Genomic DNA, 24,491 nt, shown 5'->3' with positions numbered 1-24,491 from the left:
TTCTGCTTCTGTTCATGCTTGCCTTTCCTTCTCTGATCTCTCCCACTCTTTTTTCTCTTCTCTCCCTCTATTCCCTCCTTTCTCTTCCTCTCTCTTCCTCCCATCCTTTCTCTTCCTCTCTCCTCCTCCCATCCTTTCTCTTCCTCTCTCCTCCTCCCATCCTTTCTCTTCCTCTCTCCTCCTCCTCCCATCCTTTCTCTTCCTCTCTCCTCCTCCCATCCTTTCTCTTCCTCTCTCCTCCTCCCATCCTTTCTCTTCCTCTCTCCTCCTCCCATCCTTTCTCTTCCTCTCTCCTCCTCCCATCCTTTCTCTTCCTCTCTCCTCCTCCCATCCTTTCTCTTCCTCTCTCCTCCTCCCATCCTTTCTCTTCCTCTCTCCTCCTCCCATCCTTTCTCTTCCTCTCTCCTCCTCCCATCCTTTCTCTTCCTCTCTCCTCCTCCCATCCTTTCTCTTCCTCTCTCCTCCTCCCATCCTTTCTCTTCCTCTCTCCTCCTGCTATGATCCTTTCTCTTCCCCTTATCATACTTGTGACCTTTGCTGGATATGATGTTCTTTTGCTGTTAATTATTTATCCAGGCTGAAGGGCCAGAGTTCAGACCTGAGGGTGTGTGTGTCACAAGTGGGACATACATAGCAGGGTGTGTTTGTTAGACATGGAAAAAGCAGCGTCAGTGTGTTTGTGTTAGCTGTGCAGAGCAGGGTGTGTGCCAACCCTTCGAAGAATAGGACGTTTTGTGTGTGTGTGTGCTGTCTGTTGTGTTTATGTGTGTGAAGTTTGCAGATCATTGCATGCCGGTGTATTTAACATACACCTGTGTGTTTGAGTTTGTGTTGTGTTCTGTGTGTGTAAGTTTGTGTACTGTTTGCTGTGTGTGTTAGTGTTTGCAGTGTGTATAAGATTGTTAGGCATTCAGTGCTGTATTTGTAGTGTTGTTAAAAGTATGTTTGAAAGTATGTGTTAGACAGCACTTTGCGTGTGTTTGTATTGTGTATACATGCTTTGTGTGGTGTGTTGTGTGTGTATGTGTGTGTGACTGGTGTGCACACAGTGCCTGAGGTACGTGCTGAGCTTTGTCCCAGAACTATTACCCTGGAAACAACCTGGAAGGGGGAGAAACTAGGAGTGTGCAGTGACAAGTGACACTGGGAGGATAGTGCAGTAACAGGTGAGACACGGAGAGGGTGCAGTGTCAGGTGAGATAGTGGAGGAGGGTGTAGTGACAGATCTGACACTGGGGGAGGGTGCAGTGACAGATGTGACATTGGGGGAGGGTGCAGTGACAGATGTGACATTGGGGGAGGGTGCAGTGATATCTGAGACACTGGGGAAGGGTGCAGTGACAGATGAGACACTGGGGGAGGGTGCAGTGATATCTGAGACACTGGGGGAGTGTGCAGTGACAGATGAGACACTGGGGGAGTGTGCAGGGACAGGTGAGACACTGGGGGAGGGTGCAGTGATATCTGAGACACTGGGGGAGGGTGCAGTGACAGATGAGACACTGGGGGAGTGTGCAGTGATATCTGAGACACTGGGGGAGGGTGCAGTGACAGATGAGACACTGGGGGAGGGTGCAGGGACAGGTGAGACACTGGGGGAGGGTGCAGTGATATCTGAGACACTGGGGGAGTGTGCAGTGACAGATGAGACACTGGGGGAGGGTCCAGTGACTGCTGAGACACTGAGGGAGGGTGCAGTGACAGCTGAGACACTGGGGGAGGGTGCAGTGATATCTGAGACACTGGGGGAGTGTGCAGTGACAGATGAGACACTGGGGGAGGGTGCAGTGACGGGTGAGACACTGGGGGAGGGTGCAGTGACAGTTGAGACACTGGGGGAGGGTGCAGTGATGGGTGAGACACTGGGGGAGGGTGCAGTGACAGGTGAGACACTGGGAGGGGGAAGGTGCAGTGATGGGTGAGACACTGGGGGGGTGCAGTGACAGGTGAGACACTGGGGGAGGGTGCAGTGACGGGTGAGACACCAGGGGGAGGGTGCAGTGACAGGTGAGACACTGGGGGGAGGGTGCAGTGACAGGTGAGACACTGGGGGAGGGTGCAGTGACGGGTGAGACACTCGGGGAAGGTGCAGTGACGGGTGAGACACTGGGGGGGAAGGTGCAGTGATGGGTGAGACACTGGGGCGGGTGCAGTGACGGGTGAGACACTGGGGGAGGGTGCAGTGACAGGTGAGACATTGGGGGAGGGTGCAGTGACAGGTGAGACACTGTGGGAGGGTGCAGTGACAAGTGAGACATTGGGGGAGGATGCAGTGACAGGTGAGACACTGGGGGAGGGTGCAGTGGTGGGTGAGGCACTGGGGGGAGGGTGCAGTCACGGGTGAAACGCTGGGTGTGCAGTGAATGCTTAATCCCAAACCTGCTGCATGGCTTGTGGAGCAATCAGGATGATAAGATACAGTATTGTGATAGCCCCAGGTCACCCCCTGCTGACCTTGGCATGTGATATCACTTCCTGCAGATGGAGCCACAAGCGCTGGGCCCTAACCTCCCTCTGACACTGGACGACTTCATCCCCCCTCACCTGCAGAAGAGACAGACCCCAGGACCCTGGCAGAGAACTGAGGAGTACATGGTGAGCCACAGTCACCGTATCACTCTGCTACCTCATATGTCATGTTCTGTAATACTATATATCTCATATTGCATACACTGCAGTCTCTCTCCCTGCGCACACGCTCTTCCTCTCCCCATGCTTCCGCTCTCTCTCCCTGCGCACACGCTCTTCTGCTCTCTCCCTGCGCGCACGCTTTTCCTCTCCCCATGCTTCCTCTCTCTCTCCCTGCGCACACGCTCTTCCTCTCTCTCCCTGCGCACACGCTTTTCCTCTCCCCATGCTTCCTCTCTCTCTCCCTGCGCACACGCTCTTCCGCGCTCTCTCCCTGCGCACACGCTCTTCCTCTCTCTCTCCCTGCGCACACGGTCTTCCTCTCTCTCTCCCTGCGCACACGCTCTTCCTCTCTCTCTCCCTGCGCACACACTCTTCCTCTCTCTCTCCCTGCGCACACGCTCTTCCTCTCTCTCTCCCTGCGCACACGGTCTTCCTCTCTCTCTCCCTGCGCACACGCTCTTCCTCTCTCTCTCCCTGCGCACACACTCTTCCTCTCTCTCTCCCTGCGCACACGCTCTTCCTCTCTCTCTTCTTACTCACTCACACGCTCTTCCTCTCTCTCTCCCTGCGCACGCGCTCTTCCTCTCTCCCTCCCTGCGCACACGCTCTTCCTCTCTCTCTCCCTGCGCACACGCTCTTCCTCTCTCTCTCCCTGCGCACACACTCTTCCTCTCTTCCTGCGCACATGCTCTTCCTCTCTCCCTGCGCACACGCTCTTCCTCTCTTCCTGCGCACACGCTCTTCCTCTCTCTCTCCCTGCGCACACGCTCTTCCTCTCTCTCTCCCTGCGCACACACTCTTCCTCTCTCTCTCCCTGCGCACACGCTCTTCCTCTCTCTCTCCCTGCGCACACACTCTTCCTCTCTTCCTGCGCACACGCTCTTCCTCTCTCCCTGTGCACGCGCTCTTCCTCTCTCTCTCCCTGCGCACACGCTCTTCCTCTCTCCCTGCGCACACGCTCTTCCTCTCTCTCTCCCTGTGCACGCGCTCTTCCTCTCTCCCTGCGCACATGCTCTTCCTCTCTCCCTGCGCACATGCTCTTCCTCTCTCTCCCTGCGCACACGCTCTTCCTCTCTCTCTCCCTGCGCACACGCTCTTCCTCTCTCTCCCTGCGCACGCGCTCTTCCTCTCTCTCCCTCCGTGCACGCTCTTCCTCTCTCCCTGCGCACACGCTCTTCCTCTCTCTCCCTGCGCACACGCTCTTCCTCTCTCCCTGCGCACACGCTCTTCCTCTCTCCCTGCGCACACGCTCTTCCTCTCTCTCTCCCTGCGCACACGCTCTTCCTCTCTCTCTCCCTGCGCACACGCTCTTCCTCTCTCTCTTCTTACTCACACGCTCTTCCTCTCTCTCTCCCTGCGCACACACTCTTCCTCTCTCTCTTCTTACTCACACGCTCTTCCTCTCTCCCTGCGCACACGCTCTTCCTCTCTCTCTCCGTGCGCACACGCTCTTCCTCTCTCTCTCCGTGCGCACACGCTCTTCCTCTCTCCCTGCGCACACGCTCTTCCTCTCTCTCTCCGTGCGCACACGCTCTTCCTCTCTCTCTCCCTGCGCACACGCTCTTCCTCTCTCCCTGCGCACGCGCTCTTCCTCTCTCTCTCCCTGCGCACACACTCTTCCTCTCTCTCTTCTTACTCACACGCTCTTCCTCTCTCCCTGCGCACACGCTCTTCCTCTCTCCCTGCGCACACGCTCTTCCTCTCTCTCCCTGCGCACACGCTCTTCCTCTCTCCCTGCGCACACGCTCTTCCTCTCTCTCCCTGCGCACACGCTCTTCCTCTCTCTCTCCCTGCGCACACGCTCTTCCTCTCTCCCTGCGCTCACGCTCTTCCTCTCTTCCTGCGCACACGCTCTTCCTGTCTCTCTCCCTGCGCTCACGCTCTTCCTCTCTCTCCCTGCGCTCACGCTCTTCCTCTCTCTCCCTGCGCACACGCTCTTCCTCTCTCTCTCCCTGCGCACACACTCTTCCTCTCTTCCTGCGCACACGCTCTTCCTCTCTCCCTGCGCACACACTCTTCCTCTCTTCCTGCGCACACGCTCTTCCTCTCTCTCTTCTTACTCACACGCTCTTCCTCTCTCCCTGCGCACACACTCTTCCTCTCTTCCTGCGCACACGCTCTTCCTCTCTCTCTTCTTACTCACACGCTCTTCCTCTCTCTCCCTGCGCACACGCTCTTCCTCTCTCCCTGCGCACACGCTCTTCCTCTCTCCCTGCGTACACACTCTTCCTCTCTTCCTGCGCACACGCTCTTCCTCTCTCCCTGCGCACACGCTCTTCCTCTCTCCCTGCGCACACACTCTTCCTCTCTTCCTGCGCACATGCTCTTCCTCTCTCCCTGCGCACACGCTCTTCCTCTCTCTCCCTGCGCACACGCTCTTCCTCTCTCTCTCCGTGCGCACACGCTCTTCCTCTCTCCGTGCGCACACGCTCTTCCTCTCTCTCCCTGCGCACACGCTCTTCCTCTCTCCCTGCGCACACGCTCTTCCTCTCTCTCTCCCTGCGCACACGCTCTTCCTCTCTCTCTTCTTACTCACACGCTCTTCCTCTCTCTCTCCCTGCGCACACACTCTTCCTCTCTCTCTTCTTACTCACACGCTCTTCCTCTCTCTCTCCCTGCGCACACGCTCTTCCTCTCTCTCTCCCTGCGCACACGCTCTTCCTCTCTTCCTGCGCACACGCTCTTCCTGTCTCTCTCCCTGTGCACGCTCTTCCTCTCTTCCTGCGCACACGCTCTTCCTGTCTCTCTCCCTGCGCACACGCTCTTCCTGTCTCTCTCCCTGCGCTCACGCTCTTCCTCTCTCTCCCTGCGCACACGCTCTTCCTCTCTCTCCCTGCGCACACGCTCTTCCTCTCTCTCTCCCTGCGCACACGCTCTTCCTCTCTCTCCCTGCGCACACACTCTTCCTCTCTTCCTGCGCACACGCTCTTCCACTCTCCCTGTGCACACGCTCTTCCTCTCTCTCTTCTTACTCACACGCTCTTCCTCTCTCTCCCTGCGCACACGCTCTTCCTCTCTCTCCCTGCGCACACGCTCTTCCTCTCTCCCTGCGCACACGCTCTTCCTCTCTCCCTGCGCACACGCTCTTCCTCTCTCCCTGCGCACACGCTCTTCCTCTCTCTCCCTGCGCACACGCTCTTCCTCTCTCTCCCTGCGCACACGCTCTTCCTCTCTCCCTGCGCACACGCTCTTCCTCTCTCCCTGCGCACACGCTCTTCCTCTCTCCCTGCGCACACACTCTTCCTCTCTCCCTGTGCACACGCTCTTCCTCTCTCTCTTCTTACTCACACGCTCTTCCTCTCTCTCCCTGCGCACACGCTCTTCCTCTCTCTCCCTGCGCACACACTCTTCCTCTCTTCCTGCGCACACGCTCTTCCGCTCTCTCCCTGCGCACACGCTCTTCCTCTCTCCCTGTGCACGCTCTTCCTCTCTCCCTGCGCACACGCTCTTCCGCTCTCTCTCCCTGCGCACACACTCTTCCTCTATCCCTCCGTGCGCACACGCTCTTCCTCTCTCCCTGCGCACACGCTCTTCCTCTCTCTCCCTGCGCACACGCTCTTCCTCTCTTCCTGCGCACACGCTCTTCCTCTCTCCCTGTGCACACGCTCTTCCTCTCTCTCTTCTTACTCACACGCTCTTCCTCTCTCTCCCTGCGCACACGCTCTTCCTCTCTCTCCCTGCGCACACACTCTTCCTCTCTTCCTGCGCACACGCTCTTCCGCTCTCTCCCTGCGCACACGCTCTTCCTCTCTCCCTGTGCACGCTCTTCCTCTCTCCCTGCGCACACGCTCTTCCGCTCTCTCTCCCTGCGCACACACTCTTCCTCTATCCCTCCGTGCGCACACGCTCTTCCTCTCTCCCTGCGCACACGCTCTTCCTCTCTCTCCCTGCGCACACACTCTTCCTCTCTCCCTGCGCACATGCTCTTCCTCTCTCCCTGCGCACACGCTCTTCCTCTCTCTCCCTGCGCACACGCTCTTCCTCTCTCTCTCCGTGCGCACACGCTCTTCCTCTCTCCGTGCGCACACGCTCTTCCTCTCTCTCCCTGCGCACACGCTCTTCCTCTCTCCCTGCGCACACGCTCTTCCTCTCTCTCTCCCTGCGCACACGCTCTTCCTCTCTCTCTTCTTACTCACACGCTCTTCCTCTCTCTCTCCCTGCGCACACACTCTTCCTCTCTCTCTTCTTACTCACACGCTCTTCCTCTCTCTCTCCCTGCGCACACGCTCTTCCTCTCTCTCTCCCTGCGCACACGCTCTTCCTCTCTTCCTGCGCACACGCTCTTCCTGTCTCTCTCCCTGTGCACGCTCTTCCTCTCTTCCTGCGCACACGCTCTTCCTGTCTCTCTCCCTGCGCACACGCTCTTCCTGTCTCTCTCCCTGCGCTCACGCTCTTCCTCTCTCTCCCTGCGCACACGCTCTTCCTCTCTCTCCCTGCGCACACGCTCTTCCTCTCTTTCTCCCTGCGCACACGCTCTTCCTTTCTCTCCCTGCGCACACACTCTTCCTCTCTTCCTGCGCACACGCTCTTCCTCTCTCCCTGTGCACACGCTCTTCCTCTCTCTCTTCTTACTCACACGCTCTTCCTCTCTCTCCCTGCGCACACGCTCTTCCTCTCTCTCCCTGCGCACACGCTCTTCCTCTCTCCCTGCGCACACGCTCTTCCTCTCTCCCTGCGCACACGCTCTTCCTCTCTCCCTGCGCACAAGCTCTTCCTCTCTCTCCCTGCGCACACGCTCTTCCTCTCTCTCTCTGCGCACACGCTCTTCCTCTCTCCCTGCGCACACGCTCTTCCTCTCTCCCTGCGCACACGCTCTTCCTCTCTCCCTGCGCACACACTCTTCCTCTCTTCCTGCGCACACGCTCTTCCTCTCTCCCTGTGCACACGCTCTTCCTCTCTCTCTTCTTACTCACACGCTCTTCCTCTCTCTCCCTGCGCACACGCTCTTCCTCTCTCTCCCTGCGCACACACTCTTCCTCTCTTCCTGCGCACACGCTCTTCCTCTCTCTCCCTGCGCACACGCTCTTCCTCTCTCCCTGTGCACGCTCTTCCTCTCTCCCTGCGCACACGCTCTTCCGCTCTCTCTCCCTGCGCACACACTCTTCCTCTCTCCCTCCGTGCGCACACGCTCTTCCTCTCTCCCTGCGCACACGCTCTTCCTCTCTTCCTGCGCACACGCTCTTCCTCTCTCTCTCCCTGCGCACGCGCTCTTCCTCTCTCTCTCCCTGCGCACACGCTCTTCCTCTCTCTCTCCCTGCGCACACGCTCTTCCTCTCTCTCTCCCTGCGCACACGCTCTTCCTCTCTCTCTCCCTGCGCACGCGCTCTTCCTCTCTCTCTCCCTGCGCACACGCTCTTCCTCTCTCTCTCCCTGCGCACACACTCTTCCTCTCTTCCTGCGCACACGCTCTTCCTCTCTCCCTGTGCACACGCTCTTCCTCTCTCTCTTCTTACTCACACGCTCTTCCTCTCTCTCCCTGCGCACACGCTCTTCCTCTCTCCCTGCGCACACACTCTTCCTCTCTCCCTGCGCACACGCTCTTCCTCTCTCTCCCTGCGCACACGCTCTTCCTCTCTCCCTGCGCACACGCTCTTCCTCTCTCCCTGCGCACACGCTCTTCCTCTCTCTCTCCCTGCGCACACGCTCTTCCGCTCTCTCTCCCTGCGCACACGCTCATCCTCTCTCTCCCCCTGCGCACACGCTCTTCCTCTCTCCCTCCGTGCGCACACGCTCTTCCTCTCTCCCTGCGCACACGCTCTTCCTCTCTCTCCCTGCGCACACGCTCTTCCTCTCTCTCTCCCTGCGCACACACTCTTCCTCTCTCTCTTCTTACTCACACGCTCTTCCTCTCTCTCCCTGCGCACACGCTCTTCCTCTCTTCCTGCGCACACGCTCTTCCTCTCTCTCCCTGCGCACACGCTCTTCCTCTCTCCCTGCGCACACACTCTTCCTCTCTCCCTGCGCACACGCTCTTCCTCTCTCTCCCTGCGCACACGCCCTTCCTCTCTCCCTGCGCACACGCTCTTCCTCTCTCCCTGCGCACACGCTCTTCCTCTCTCTCTCCCTGCGCACACGCTCTTCCGCTCTCTCTCCCTGCGCACACGCTCTTCCTCTCTCTCCCCCTGCGCACACGCTCTTCCTCTCTCCCTCCGTGCGCACACGCTCTTCCTCTCTCCCTGCGCACACGCTCTTCCTCTCTCTCTTCTTACTCACACGCTCTTCCTCTCTCTCCCTGCGCACACGCTCTTCCTCTCTCTCCCTGCGCACACACTCTTCCTCTCTTCCTGCGCACACGCTCTTCCTCTCTCTCCCTGCGCACACGCTCTTCCTCTCTCCCTGTGCACGCTCTTCCTCTCTCCCTGCGCACACGCTCTTCCGCTCTCTCTCCCTGCGCACACACTCTTCCTCTCTCCCTCCGTGCGCACACGCTCTTCCTCTCTCCCTGCGCACACGCTCTTCCTCTCTTCCTGCGCACACGCTCTTCCTCTCTCTCTCCCTGCGCACGCGCTCTTCCTCTCTCTCTCCCTGCGCACACGCTCTTCCTCTCTCTCTCCCTGCGCACACGCTCTTCCTCTCTCTCTCCCTGCGCACACGCTCTTCCTCTCTCTCTCCCTGCGCACGCGCTCTTCCTCTCTCTCTCCCTGCGCACACGCTCTTCCTCTCTCTCTCCCTGCGCACACACTCTTCCTCTCTTCCTGCGCACACGCTCTTCCTCTCTCCCTGTGCACACGCTCTTCCTCTCTCTCTTCTTACTCACACGCTCTTCCTCTCTCTCCCTGCGCACACGCTCTTCCTCTCTCCCTGCGCACACACTCTTCCTCTCTCCCTGCGCACACGCTCTTCCTCTCTCTCCCTGCGCACACGCTCTTCCTCTCTCCCTGCGCACACGCTCTTCCTCTCTCCCTGCGCACACGCTCTTCCTCTCTCTCTCCCTGCGCACACGCTCTTCCGCTCTCTCTCCCTGCGCACACGCTCATCCTCTCTCTCCCCCTGCGCACACGCTCTTCCTCTCTCCCTCCGTGCGCACACGCTCTTCCTCTCTCCCTGCGCACACGCTCTTCCTCTCTCTCCCTGCGCACACGCTCTTCCTCTCTCTCTCCCTGCGCACACACTCTTCCTCTCTCTCTTCTTACTCACACGCTCTTCCTCTCTCTCCCTGCGCACACGCTCTTCCTCTCTTCCTGCGCACACGCTCTTCCTCTCTCTCCCTGCGCACACGCTCTTCCTCTCTCCCTGCGCACACACTCTTCCTCTCTCCCTGCGCACACGCTCTTCCTCTCTCTCCCTGCGCACACGCTCTTCCTCTCTCCCTGCGCACACGCTCTTCCTCTCTCCCTGCGCACACGCTCTTCCTCTCTCTCTCCCTGCGCACACGCTCTTCCGCTCTCTCTCCCTGCGCACACGCTCTTCCTCTCTCTCCCCCTGCGCACACGCTCTTCCTCTCTCCCTCCGTGCGCACACGCTCTTCCTCTCTCCCTGCGCACACGCTCTTCCTCTCTCTCCCTGCGCACACGCTCTTCCGCTCTCTCTCCCTGCGCACACGCTCTTCCTCTCTCTCCCCCTGCGCACACGCTCTTCCTCTCTCCCTCCGTGCGCACACGCTCTTCCTCTCTCCCTGCGCACACGCTCTTCCTCTCTCTCCCTGCGCACACGCTCTTCCGCTCTCTCTCCCTGCGCACACGCTCTTCCTCTCTCTCCCCCTGCGCACACGCTCTTCCTCTCTCCCTCCGTGCGCACACGCTCTTCCTCTCTCCCTGCGCACACGCTCTTCCTCTCTCCCTGCGCACACGCTCTTCCTCTCTCTCCCTGCGCACACGCTCTTCCTCTCTTCCTGCGCACACGCTCTTCCTGTCTCTCTCCCTGCGCACACACTCTTCCTCTCTTCCTGCGCACACGCTCTTCCTCTCTCCCTGCGCACACACTCTTCCTCTCTTCCTGCGCACACGCTCTTCCTCTCTCTCTTCTTACTCACACGCTCTTCCTCTCTCCCTGCGCACACACTCTTCCTCTCTTCCTGCGCACACACTCTTCCTCTCTTCCTGCGCACACGCTCTTCCTCTCTCTCTTCTTACTCACACGCTCTTCCTCTCTCCCTGCGCACACACTCTTCCTCTCTTCCTGCGCACACACTCTTCCTCTCTTCCTGCGCACACGCTCTTCCTCTCTCTCTTCTTACTCACACGCTCTTCCTCTCTCTCCCTGCGCACACGCTCTTCCTCTCTTCCTGCGCACATGCTCTTCCTCTCTCCCTGCGCACACGCTCTTCCTCTCTCTCCCTGCGCACACGCTCTTCCTCTCTCTCTCCGTGCGCACACGCTCTTCCTCTCTCCGTGCGCACACGCTCTTCCTCTCTCTCCCTGCGCACACGCTCTTCCTCTCTCCCTGCGCACACGCTCTTCCTCTCTCCCTGCGCACACGCTCTTCCTCTCTCTCTCCCTGCGCACACGCTCTTCCTCTCTCTCTTCTTACTCACACGCTCTTCCTCTCTCTCTCCCTGCGCACACACTCTTCCTCTCTCTCTTCTTACTCACACGCTCTTCCTCTCTCTCTCCCTGTGCACGCGCTCTTCCTCTCTCTCTCCCTGCGCACACGCTCTTCCTCTCTTCCTGCGCACAAGCTCTTCCTGTCTCTCTCCCTGCGCACACGCTCTTCCTGTCTCTCTCCCTGCGCTCACGCTCTTCCTCTCTCTCTCCCTGCGCACACGCTCTTCCTCTCTCACCCTGCGCACACGCTCTTCCTCTCTCTCTCCCTGCGCACACGCTCTTCTTCTCTCCCTGCGCACACACTCTTCCTCTCTCTCTCCCTGCGCACACGCTCTTCCTCTCTCTCCCTGCGCACACGCTCTTCCTCTATCTCCCTGCGCACACGCTCTTCCTCTCTCTCTCCCTGCGCACACGCTCTTCCTCTCTCTCCCTGCGCACACGCTCTTCCTCTCTCTCCCTGCGCACACGCTCTTCCTCTCTCTCTCCCTGCGCACACGCTCTTCCTCTCTCTCTCCCTGCGCACACGCTCTTCCTCTCTCCCTGTGCACACGCTCTTCCTCTCTCTCTTCTTACTCACACGCTCTTCCTCTCTCTCCCTGCGCACACGCTCTTCCTCTCTCTCCCTGCGCACACGCTCTTCCTCTCTCCCTGCGCACACGCTCTTCCTCTCTCCCTGCGCACACGCTCTTCCTCTCTCCCTGCGCACACGCTCTTCCTCTCTCTCCCTGCGCACACGCTCTTCCTCTCTCTCCCTGCGCACACGCTCTTCCTCTCTCTCCCTGCGCACACACTCTTCCTCTCTTCCTGCGCACACGCTCTTCCTCTCTCCCTGCGCACACGCTCTTCCTCTCTCCCTGCGCACACGCTCTTCCTCTCTCTCCCTGCGCACACGCTCTTCCTCTCTCTCCCTGCGCACACACTCTTCCTCTCTCTCCCTGCGCACACGCTCTTCCTCTCTCTTCCTGCGCACACGCTCTTCCTCTCTCTCCCTGCGCACATGCTCTTCCTCTCTCCCTGCGCACACGCTCTTCCTCTCTCTCTCCCTGCGCACACGCTCTTCCTCTCTCCCTGTGCACACGCTCTTCCTCTCTCTCTTCTTACTCACACGCTCTTCCTCTCTCTCCCTGCGCACACGCTCTTCCTCTCTCTCCCTGCGCACACGCTCTTCCTCTCTCCCTGCGCACACGCTCTTCCTCTCTCCCTGCGCACACACTCTTCCTCTCTCTCCCTGCGCACACGCTCTTCCTCTCTCTTCCTGCGCACACGCTCTTCCTCTCTCTCCCTGCGCACATGCTCTTCCTCTCTCCCTGCGCACACACTCTTCCTCTCTCTCCCTGCGCACACGCTCTTCCTCTCTCTCCCCCTGCGCACACGCTCTTCCTCTCTCCCTGTGCACGCTCTTCCTCTCTCCCTGCGCACACACTCTTCCGCTCTCTCTCCCTGCGCACACACTCTTCCTCTCTTCCTGCGCACACGCTCTTCCTCTCTCTCTTCTTACTCACACGCTCTTCCTCTCTCCCTGCGCACACACTCTTCCTCTCTTCCTGCGCACACACTCTTCCTCTCTTCCTGCGCACACGCTCTTCCTCTCTCTCTTCTTACTCACACGCTCTTCCTCTCTCCCTGCGCACACACTCTTCCTCTCTTCCTGCGCACACACTCTTCCTCTCTTCCTGCGCACACGCTCTTCCTCTCTCTCTTCTTACTCACACGCTCTTCCTCTCTCTCCCTGCGCACACGCTCTTCCTCTCTTCCTGCGCACATGCTCTTCCTCTCTCCCTGCGCACACGCTCTTCCTCTCTCTCCCTGCGCACACGCTCTTCCTCTCTCTCTCCGTGCGCACACGCTCTTCCTCTCTCCGTGCGCACACGCTCTTCCTCTCTCTCCCTGCGCACACGCTCTTCCTCTCTCCCTGCGCACACGCTCTTCCTCTCTCCCTGCGCACACGCTCTTCCTCTCTCTCTCCCTGCGCACACGCTCTTCCTCTCTCTCTTCTTACTCACACGCTCTTCCTCTCTCTCTCCCTGCGCACACACTCTTCCTCTCTCTCTTCTTACTCACACGCTCTTCCTCTCTCTCTCCCTGTGCACGCGCTCTTCCTCTCTCTCTCCCTGCGCACACGCTCTTCCTCTCTTCCTGCGCACAAGCTCTTCCTGTCTCTCTCCCTGCGCACACGCTCTTCCTGTCTCTCTCCCTGCGCTCACGCTCTTCCTCTCTCTCTCCCTGCGCACACGCTCTTCCTCTCTCTCCCTGCGCACACGCTCTTCCTCTCTCTCTCCCTGCGCACACGCTCTTCTTCTCTCCCTGCGCACACACTCTTCCTCTCTCTCTCCCTGCGCACACGCTCTTCCTCTCTCTCCCTGCGCACACGCTCTTCCTCTATCTCCCTGCGCACACGCTCTTCCTCTCTCTCTCCCTGCGCACACGCTCTTCCTCTCTCTCCCTGCGCACACGCTCTTCCTCTCTCTCCCTGCGCACACGCTCTTCCTCTCTCTCTCCCTGCGCACACGCTCTTCCTCTCTCTCTCCCTGCGCACACGCTCTTCCTCTCTCCCTGTGCACACGCTCTTCCTCTCTCTCTTCTTACTCACACGCTCTTCCTCTCTCTCCCTGCGCACACGCTCTTCCTCTCTCTCCCTGCGCACACGCTCTTCCTCTCTCCCTGCGCACACGCTCTTCCTCTCTCCCTGCGCACACGCTCTTCCTCTCTCCCTGCGCACACGCTCTTCCTCTCTCTCCCTGCGCACACGCTCTTCCTCTCTCTCCTTGCGCACACGCTCTTCCTCTCTCTCCCTGCGCACACACTCTTCCTCTCTTCCTGCGCACACGCTCTTCCTCTCTCCCTGCGCACACGCTCTTCCTCTCTCCCTGCGCACACGCTCTTCCTCTCTCTCCCTGCGCACACGCTCTTCCTCTCTCTCCCTGCGCACACACTCTTCCTCTCTCTCCCTGCGCACACGCTCTTCCTCTCTCTTCCTGCGCACACGCTCTTCCTCTCTCTCCCTGCGCACATGCTCTTCCTCTCTCCCTGCGCACACGCTCTTCCTCTCTCTCTCCCTGCGCACACGCTCTTCCTCTCTCCCTGTGCACACGCTCTTCCTCTCTCTCTTCTTACTCACACGCTCTTCCTCTCTCTCCCTGCGCACACGCTCTTCCTCTCTCTCCCTGCGCACACGCTCTTCCTCTCTCCCTGCGCACACGCTCTTCCTCTCTCCCTGCGCACACACTCTTCCTCTCTCTCCCTGCGCACACGCTCTTCCTCTCTCTTCCTGCGCACACGCTCTTCCTCTCTCTCCCTGCGCACATGCTCTTCCTCTCTCCCTGCGCACACACTCTTCCTCTCTCTCCCTGCGCACACGCTCTTCCTCTCTCTCCCCCTGCGCACACGCTCTTCCTCTCTCCCTGTGCACGCTCTTCCTCTCTCCCTGCGCACACACTCTTCCGCTCTCTCTCCCTGCGCACACGCTCTTCCTCTCTCCCTCCGTGCGCACACGCTCTTCCTCTCTCCCTCCGTGCGCACACGCTCTTCCTCTCTCCCTCCCTGCGCACACGCTCTTCCTCTCTCCCTGCGCACACGCTCTTCCTCTCTCCCTGCGCACACGCTCTTCCTCTCTTCCTGCGCACACGCTCTTCCACTCTCTCTCCCTGCGCACACGCTCTTCCTCTCTCTCTCCCTAAGCACACGCTCTTCCTCTCTCTCTCCCTGCGCACACGCTCTTCCTCTCTCTCTCCCTGCGCACACGCTCTTCCTCTCTCTCTCCCTGCGCACACGCTCTTCCTCTCTCTCTCCCTGTGCACACGCTCTTCCTCTCTCTCTTCTTACTCACGCGCTCTTCCTCTCTCTCCCTGCGCACACGCTCTTCCTCTCTCCCTGCGCACACGCTCTTCCTCTCTCCCTGCGCACACGCTCTTCCTCTCTCTCTCCCTGCGCACACGCTCTTCCTCTCTCTCTTCTTACTCACACGCTCTTCCTCTCTCTCCCTGCGCACACACTCTTCCTCTCTCCCTGCGCACACGCTCTTCCTCTCTCTCCCTGCGCACACGCTCTTCCTCTCTTCCTGCGCACACGCTCTTCCTCTCTCCCTGCGTACACGCTCTTCCTCTCTCTCCCTGCGCACACGCTCTTCCGCTCTCTCTCCCTGCGCACACGCTCTTCCTCTCTCCCTGTGCACGCTCTTCCTCTCTCCCTGCGCACACGCTCTTCCTCTCTCTCTCCCTGCGCACACGCTCTTCCGCTCTCTCCCTGCGCGCACACTTTTCCTCTCCCCATGCTTCCTCTCTCTCTCCCTGCGCACACGCTCTTCCTCTCTCTCTCCCTGCGCACACGCTCTTCCTCTCTCCCTGCGCACACGCTCTTCCTCTCTCTCTCCCTGCGCACACGGTCTTCCTCTCTCTCTCCCTGCGCACACGCTCTTCCTCTCTTCCTGCGCACACGCTCTTCCACTCTCTCTCCCTGCGCACACGCTCTTCCTCTCTCTCTCCCTAAGCACACGCTCTTCCTCTCTCTCTCCCTGCGCACACGCTCTTCCTCTCTCTCTCCCTGCGCACACGCTCTTCCTCTCTCTCTCCCTGCGCACACGCTCTTCCTCTCTCTCTCCCTGTGCACACGCTCTTCCTCTCTCTCTTCTTACTCACGCGCTCTTCCTCTCTCTCCCTGCGCACACGCTCTTCCTCTCTCCCTGCGCACACGCTCTTCCTCTCTCCCTGCGCACACGCTCTTCCTCTCTCTCTCCCTGCGCACACGCTCTTCCTCTCTCTCTTCTTACTCACACGCTCTTCCTCTCTCTCCCTGCGCACACACTCTTCCTCTCTCCCTGCGCACACGCTCTTCCTCTCTCTCCCTGCGCACACGCTCTTCCTCTCTTCCTGCGCACACGCTCTTCCTCTCTCCCTGCGTACACGCTCTTCCTCTCTCTCCCTGCGCACACGCTCTTCCGCTCTCTCTCCCTGCGCACACGCTCTTCCTCTCTCCCTGTGCACGCTCTTCCTCTCTCCCTGCGCACACGCTCTTCCTCTCTCTCTCCCTGCGCACACGCTCTTCCGCTCTCTCCCTGCGCGCACACTTTTCCTCTCCCCATGCTTCCTCTCTCTCTCCCTGCGCACACGCTCTTCCTCTCTCTCTCCCTGCGCACACGCTCTTCCTCTCTCCCTGCGCACACGCTCTTCCTCTCTCTCTCCCTGCGCACACGGTCTTCCTCTCTCTCTCCCTGCGCACACGCTCTTCCTCTCTCTCTTCTTACTCACACGCTCTTCCTCTCTCTCTCCCTGTGCACACGCTCTTCCTCTCTCCCTCCCTGCGCACACACTCTTCCTCTCTCTCTCCCTGCGCACACACTCTTCCTCTCTTCCTGCGCACACACTCTTCCTCTCTCTCTCCCTGCGCACACACTCTTCCTCTCTCTCTCCCTGCGCACACACTCTTCCTCTCTTCCTGCGCACACACTCTTCCTCTCTCCCTGCGCACACGCTCTTCCTCTCTTCCTGCGCACACGCTCTTCCTCTCTCTCTCCCTGCGCACACACTCTTCCTCTCTTCCTGCGCACACGCTCTTCCTCTCTCCCTGCGCACACGCTCTTCCTCTCTTCCTGCGCACACGCTCTTCCTCTCTCCCTGCGCACACGCTCTTCCTCTCTTCCTGCGCACACGCTCTTCCTCTCTCTCTCCCTGCGCACACGCTCTTCCTCTCTCTCTCCCTGCGCACACACTCTTCCTCTCTCTCTCCCTGCGCACACGCTCTTCCTCTCTCTCTCCCTGCGCACACACTCTTCCTCTCTCTCTCCCTGCGCACACGCTCTTCCTCTCTCTCTCCCTGCGCACACACTCTTCCTCTCTTCCTGCGCACACGCTCTTCCTCTCTCCCTGTGCACGCGCTCTTCCTCTCTCTCTCCCTGCGCACACACTCTTCCTCTCTCTCTCCCTGCGCACACGCTCTTCCTCTCTCTCTCCCTGTGCACGCGCTCTTCCTCTCTCCCTGCGCACATGCTCTTCCTCTCTCCCTGCGCACATGCTCTTCCTCTCTCTCCCTGCGCACACGCTCTTCCTCTCTCTCTCCCTGCGCACACGCTCTTCCTCTCTCTCCCTGCGCACGCGCTCTTCCTCTCTCTCCCTCCGTGCACGCTCTTCCTCTCTCCCTGCGCACACGCTCTTCCTCTCTCTCCCTGCGCACACGCTCTTCCTCTCTCCCTGCGCACACGCTCTTCCTCTCTCTCTCCCTGCGCACACGCTCTTCCTCTCTCTCTCCCTGCGCACACGCTCTTCCTCTCTCTCTTCTTACTCACACGCTCTTCCTCTCTCTCTCCCTGCGCACACACTCTTCCTCTCTCTCTTCTTACTCACACGCTCTTCCTCTCTCCCTGCGCACACACTCTTCCTCTCTCTCTTCTTACTCACACGCTCTTCCTCTCTCCCTGCGCACACGCTCTTCCTCTCTCTCTCCGTGCGCACACGCTCTTCCTCTCTCTCTCCGTGCGCACACGCTCTTCCTCTCTCCCTGCGCACACGCTCTTCCTCTCTCTCCCTGCGCACACGCTCTTCCTCTCTTCCTGCGCACGCGCTCTTCCTCTCTCTCTCCCTGCGCACACACTCTTCCTCTCTCTCTTCTTACTCACACGCTCTTCCTCTCTCCCTGCGCACACGCTCTTCCTCTCTCCCTGCACACATGCTCTTCCTCTCTCTCCCTGTGCACACGCTCTTCCTCTCTTCCTGCGCACACGCTCTTCCTGTCTCTCTCCCTCCGTGCACGCTCTTCCTCTCTCTCCCTGCGCTCACGCTCTTCCTCTCTCTCCCTGCGCTCACGCTCTTCCTCTCTCCCTGCGCACACGCTCTTCCTCTCTCCCTGCGCACATGCTCTTCCTCTCTCTCCCTGCGCACACGCTCTTCCTCTCTTCCTGCGCACACGCTCTTCCTGTCTCTCTCCCTCCGTGCACGCTCTTCCTGTCTCTCTCCCTGCGCTCACGCTCTTCCTCTCTCTCCCTGCGCTCACGCTCTTCCTCTCTCTCCCTGCGCACACGCTCTTCCTCTCTCTCCCTGCGCTCACGCTCTTCCTCTCTCCCTGCGCACACGCTCTTCCTCTCTCTCTCCCATGCGCACACACTCTTCCTCTCTTCCTGCGCACACGCTCTTCCTCTCTCCCTGCGCACACACTCTTCCTCTCTTCCTGCGCACACGCTCTTCCTCTCTCTCTTCTTACTCACACGCTCTTCCTCTCTCCCTGCGCACACACTCTTCCTCTCTTCCTGCGCACACGCTCTTCCTCTCTCTCTTCTTACTCACACGCTCTTCCTCTCTCTCCCTGCGCACACGCTCTTCCTCTCTCCCTGCGCACACGCTCTTCCTCTCTCCCTGCGCACACACGCTTCCTCTCTTCCTGCGCACACGCTCTTCCTCTCTCTGCCTGCGCGCACGCTCCTCCTCTCTCCCTGCGCACACGCTCTTCCTCTCTTCCTGCGCACATGCTCTTCCTCTCTCCCTGCGCACACGCTCTTCCTCTCTCTCCCTGCGCACACGCTCTTCCTCTCTCTCTCCGTGCGCACACGCTCTTCCTCTCTCCGTGCGCACACGCTCTTCCTCTCTCTCCCTGCGCACACGCTCTTCCTCTCTCCCTGCGCACACGCTCTTCCTCTCTCTCTCCCTGCGCACACGCTCTTCCTCTCTCTCTTCTTACTCACACGCTCTTCCTCTCTCTCTCCCTGCGCACACACTCTTCCTCTCTCTCTTCTTACTCACACGCTCTTCCTCTCTCTCTCCCTGCGCACACGCTCTTCCTCTCTTCCTGCGCACACGCTCTTCCTCTCTCTCCCTGCGCACACGCTCTTCCTCTCTCTCTCCCTGCGCACACGCTCTTCCTGTCTCTCTCCCTGCGCACACGCTCTTCCTCTCTCTCCCTGCGCACACGCTCTTCCTCTCTCTCCCTGCGCACACGCTCTTCCTCTCTCCCTGCGCACACGCTCTTCCTCTCTCCCTGTGCACACGCTCTTCCTCTCTTCCTGCGCACATGCTCTTCCTCTCTCCCTGCGCACACGCTCTTCCTCTCTCTCTTCTTACTCACACGCTCTTCCTCTCTCTCCCTGTACACACACTCTTCCTCTCTCTCCCTGCGCACACGCTCTTCCTCTCCCCCTGCGCACACGCTCTTCCTCTCTCCCTGCGCACACGCTCTTCCTCTCTCCCTGCGCACACGCTCTTCCTCTCTCCCTCCGTGCGCACACGCTCTTCCTCTCTCCCTCCGTGCGCACACGCTCTTCCTCTCTTCCTGCGCACACGCTCTTCCTCTCTTCCTGCGAACACGCTCTTCCTCTCTCCCTGCGCACACGCTCTTCCTCTCTTCCTGCGCACACGCTCTTCCTCTCTCTCTCCCTGCGCACGCTCTTCCTCTCTCTCCCTGCGCACACGCTCTTCCTCTCTCCCTGCGCACACGCTCTTCCTCTCTCCCTGCGCACACACTCTTCCTCTCTCCCTGCGCACACGCTCTTCCTCTCTTCCTGCGCACACGCTCTTCCTCTCTCTCTCCCTGCGCACACGCTCTTCCTCTCTCCCTCCCTGCGCACACACTCTTCCTCTCTCCCTGCGCACACGCTCTTCCTCTCTTCCTGCGCACACGCTCTTCCTCTCTCTCTCCCTGCGCACACGCTCTTCCTCTCTCTCTCCCTGTACACACACTCTTCCTCTCTCTCTCCCTGCGCACACGCTCTTCCTCTCTCTCTCCCTGCGCACACGCTCTTCCTCTCTCTCTCCCTGCGCACACGCTCTTCCTCTCTCTCTCCCTGTGCACACGCTCTTCCTCTCTCTCTTCTTACTCACACGCTCTTCCTCTCTCTCCCTGCGCACACGCTCTTCCTCTCTCTCCCTGCGCACACGCTCTTCCTCTCTCCCTGTGCACACACTCTTCCTCTCTCCCTGCGCACACGCTCTTCCTCTCTCTCTCCCTGCGCACACGCTCTTCCTCTCTCTCTCCCTGTGCACACGCTCTTCCTCTCTCTCTTCTTACTCACACGCTCTTCCTCTCTCTCCCTGCGCACACGCTCTTCCTCTCTCTCCCTGCGCACACGCTCTTCCTCTCTCCCTGTGCACACACTCTTCCTCTCTTCCTGCGCACACGCTCTTCCTCTCTCCCTGCGCAAACGCTCTTCCTCTCTCCCTGCGCACACGCTCTTCCGCTCTCTCTCCCTGCGCACACGCTCTTCCTCTCTCCCTGTGCACGCTCTTCCTCTCTCTCTCCCTGCGCACATGCTCTTCCTCTCTCTCTCCCTGCGCACACGCTCTTCCGCTCTCTCTCCCTGCGCACACGCTCTTCCTCTCTCTCTCCCTGCGCACACGCTCTTCCTCTCTCTCTCCCTGCGCACACACTCTTCCTCTCTTCCTGTGCACACGCTCTTCCTCTCTCCCTGCGCACACGCTCTTCCTCTCTTCCTGCGCACACGCTCTTCCTCTCTCTCTGCCTGTGCACACGCTCTTCCTCTCTCCCTGCGCACACGCTCTTCCTCTCTTCCTGCGTACACGCTCTTCCTCTCTCCCTGCGCACACGCTCTTCCTCTCTCCCTGCGCACACGCTCTTCCGCTCTCTCTCCCTGCGCACACACGCTCTTCCTCTCTCCCTGCGCACACGCTCTTCCTCTCTCTCCCTGCGCACACGCTCTTCCTCTCTTCCTGCGTACACGCTCTTCCTCTCTCCCTGCGCACACGCTCTTCCGCTCTCTCTCCCTGTGCACACGCTCTTCCTCTCTCTTCCTGCGTACACGCTCTTCCTCTCTTCCTGCGCACACGCTCTTCCTCTCTCTCTCCCTGTACACGCTCTTCCTCTCTCTCCCTGCGCACACGCTCTTCCTCTCTCTCTCCCTGTACACACACTCTTCCCTCTCTCTCTCCCTGTGCACGCTCTTCCTCTCTCTCTCCCTGCGCACACACTCTTCCTCTCTCTCTCCCTGCGCACACTCTCTTCCTCTCTCTCTTCTTACTCACGCGCTCTTCCTCTCTCTCTCCCTGCGCACACACTCTTCCTCTCTTCCTGCGCACACGCTCTTCCTCTCTCCCTGCGCACACGCTCTTCCTCTCTCTCCCTGCGTGCACGCTCTTCCTCTCTCTCCCTGCGCGCACGCTCTTCCTCTCTCCCTGCGCGCACACTCTTCCTCTCTCCCTGCGCACACACTCTTCCTCTCTCCCTGCGCACACACTCTTCCTCTCTCCCTGCGCACACACTCTTCCTCTCTCCCTGCGCACACGCTCTTCCTCTCTCCCTGCGCACACGCTCTTCCTCTCTCCCTGCGCACACACTCTTCCTCTCTCCCTGCGCACACACTCTTCCTCTCTCCCTGCGCACACACTCTTCCTCTCTCCCTGCGCACACACTCTTCCTCTCTCCCTGCGCACACGCTCTTCCTCTCTCCCTGCGCACACACTCTTCCTCTCTCCCTGCGCACACACTCTTCCTCTCTCCCTGCGCACACGCTCTTCCTCTCTCCCTGCGCACACGCTCTTCCTCTCTCCCTGCGCACACGCTCTTCCTCTCTCCCTGCGCACACGCTCTTCCTCTCTCCCTGCGCACACGCTCTTCCTCTCTCCCTGCGCACACACTCTTCCTCTCTCCCTGCGCACACACTGTTCCTCTCTCCCTGCGCACACACTCTTCCTCTCTCCCTGCGCACACACTCTTCCTCTCTCTCCCTGCGCTCACGCTCTTCCTCTCTCTCCCTGCGCTCACGCTCTTCCTCTCTCTCCCTGCGCACACACTCTTCCTCTCTCCCTGCGCACACGCTCTTCCTCTCTCTCCCTGCGCACACACTCTTCCTCTCTCTCCCTGCGCACACACTCTTCCTCTCTCCCTGCGCACACACTCTTCCTCTCTCTCCCTGCGCACACACTCTTCCTCTCTCCCTGCGCACACGCTCTTCCTCTCTCCCTGCGCACACACTCTTCCTCTCTCTCCCTGCGCACACACTCTTCCTCTCTCCCTGCGCACACGCTCTTCCTCTCTCTCCCTACGCGCACGCTCTTCCTCTCTCTCCCTGCGCACACACTCTTCCTCTCTCCCTGCGCACACGCTCTTCCTCTCTCTCCCTACGCGCACGCTCTTCCTCTCTCTCCCTGCGCGCACACTCTTCCTCTCTCCCTGCGCACACGCTCTTCCTCTCTCCCTGCGCACATGCTCTTCCTCTCTCCCTGCGCACATGCTCTTCCTCTCTCCCTGCGCACACGCTCTTCCTCTCTCCCTGCGCGCACACTCTTCCTCTCCCTGCGCACGACGCTCTTCCTCTCTCCCTGCGCGCACACTCTTCCTCTCTCTCCCTGCGCACACGCTCTTCCTCTCTCCCTGCGCACACGCTCTTCCTCTCTCTCCCTGCGCACACGCTCTTCCTCTCTCCCTGCGCACACGCTCTTCCTCTCTCCCTGCGCGCACGCTTTTTCTCTCACCCTGCGCACATGCTCTTCCTCTCTCCCTGCGCACACGCTCTTCCTCTCTCCCTGCGCGCACACTCTTCCTCTCTCTCCCTGCGCACACGCTCCTCCTCTCTCCCTGCGCACACACTCTTCCTCTCTCCCTGCGCACACGCTCTTCCTCTCTCCCTGCGCACACGCTCTTCCTCTCTCCCTGCGCACACGCTCTTCCTTTCTCCGTGCGCACACGCTTTACCTCTCTCCCTGCGCGCACGCTCATCCTCTCTCCCTGCCCACACGCTCTTCCTCTCTCCCTGCGCACACGCTCTACCTCTCTCCCTGCGCACACGCTCTTCCTCTCTCCATGCGCGCACACACTCTTCCTCTCTCCCTGCACACACACTCATCCTCTCTCCCTGCGCACACGCTCTTCCTCTCTCCCTGCGCACACTCTTCCTCTCTCCCTGCGCGCACGCTCATCCTCTCTCCCTGCGCGCTACGCTCTTCCTCTCTCCCTGCGCGCACGCTTTTTCTCTCTCCCTGCTTCCTCTCTCTCTCACTGCGCGCACGCCCTACATTCCCCTTGGGTTCCAGTGATGTGCAGTGACATTGGTCTTTTATGATTCCCATGTACCCCAGCCAAGGCCGGGCCAGGAGCGATTCTCTATGGGGAGTGATGTGCACTGCAGAACCACAGCATCCCAAACTCAAGACCAGCGCTGGGGACAGACACTGGATCCGCTATGATGGTATCGGGCCTATAGACGAAGATGGAATGCCCATCGCTTCCAGATCTGTGAGTGGGCAATAAGGCACTCACTAGTGCACACCCTGTATATACACGTTGAGGTGAAGTGTAATTGCCATGAGCAATAAGGCACCCAGGAGTTAATTTACCTGCAGATGTTTTCACTGTAAGGAGCTGTGGAGTGTCACAGCCAGGAGCAATTATACACTGTGAAGTTAGGTTAACTTCAGGTTATATCATTCTGAGGAGCCGTAGAGTGACACTGCCAGAAGAAATAAGGGTCTCTTGGGGGCTGTGGAATGTCACTGCCAGGACCAGTAAGGCACTCAGGAGTTGTGTTTCCCTCAGGTTATAACAGAAGAAACAATCCAGAAGTGGAGAGCGGTGCACAGCTGAAGAGACGGGGCCAGCAGCCAAAATTTCAAAGGTTAAAAATCATTTATTTGAACAACGTAGTAACGGGGAAACACACTCTAACGCGTTTCAGGCAAACGCCCTTTCTCAAAGAGTACATCCGCATCTAGTCTCACTCCCTGTCTTAAAGGAAATCCCCCACCTCCAAACACTGACGTCATTGTTTCAAATATTGCGCGAATATCATATGAAGCAGTCCCATTGGTGGAGCTCTCCTCCAATCGGCTACCCCCAACAGAAGGTGCGTCCTGTGTGGACGGGCGAGGTTCTACAGACGCAGTGGGAGTGAGTAAAACAGCTGGCAAAAGAAAATCAATGCACAAAGACTCTAAACTGAACACAATAACATGAATGACAAACAACATAATACAAACTGGCGAATCTAGTTTCCTATGGAAGAGGAACATGGATGTGATCGGAAAAGTGGCTATACTAGATATTTAATAGCCACATCTAAGTTCTCCAGTTTTATATATAAATAGAACTTATAAGCATAAAAAATTATTTTGTAAATCAATTGTGCACACATAAGATGTATACTCCTATAAAATCTAACAAAAACCAATCTATTCAGAAATTGCAGCATAGTGAAGATTGGGGAACATCTAGAAGCAAAAGACAGCAATATAAGATACGCAAACAATAATTAGCAATGATAATAAAAGATATTAATATAGATATAATATTTTGATTTAAATCTAGTAATAATAAAATACCTGAATAAACATTGCAACATATGAATAGGATTTACTTCAAAAAATGCTTTAACTCCCAATCTTGGTTCATGCCCCTGGGAGTTAATGTCCCAAGGGCATAAATCCAATGCATCTCCCTACAATTTAGGAG

General features: G+C 59.0%; 1 long non-coding RNA gene across 2 annotated transcripts in view; it reads left to right on the top strand.

Moving 5' to 3' along the window:
• LOC142494521 (uncharacterized) overlaps positions 1 to 23,275 on the top strand; it is a 31,038-nt gene extending 7,763 nt beyond the window's left edge. The window contains exons 1-3 of one of the 2 annotated variants that reach the window (XR_012801505.1): positions 648 to 1,166; positions 2,482 to 2,595; positions 23,123 to 23,275. This is a non-coding gene — a long non-coding RNA (uncharacterized LOC142494521). Of the gene's footprint in view, positions 1 to 647; positions 1,167 to 2,481; positions 2,596 to 23,122 lie in introns of those variants that run through there. The other variant, XR_012801506.1, reaches the window with a different exon arrangement.
• Positions 23,276 to 24,491: the final 1,216 nt, after the last annotated feature.

Source organism: Ascaphus truei, chromosome 5 (assembly GCF_040206685.1).
Source record: "Ascaphus truei isolate aAscTru1 chromosome 5, aAscTru1.hap1, whole genome shotgun sequence".
Lineage (NCBI taxonomy): Eukaryota > Metazoa > Chordata > Amphibia > Anura > Ascaphidae > Ascaphus > Ascaphus truei.
This window is presented reverse-complemented; position numbering and strand designations above follow the sequence as displayed.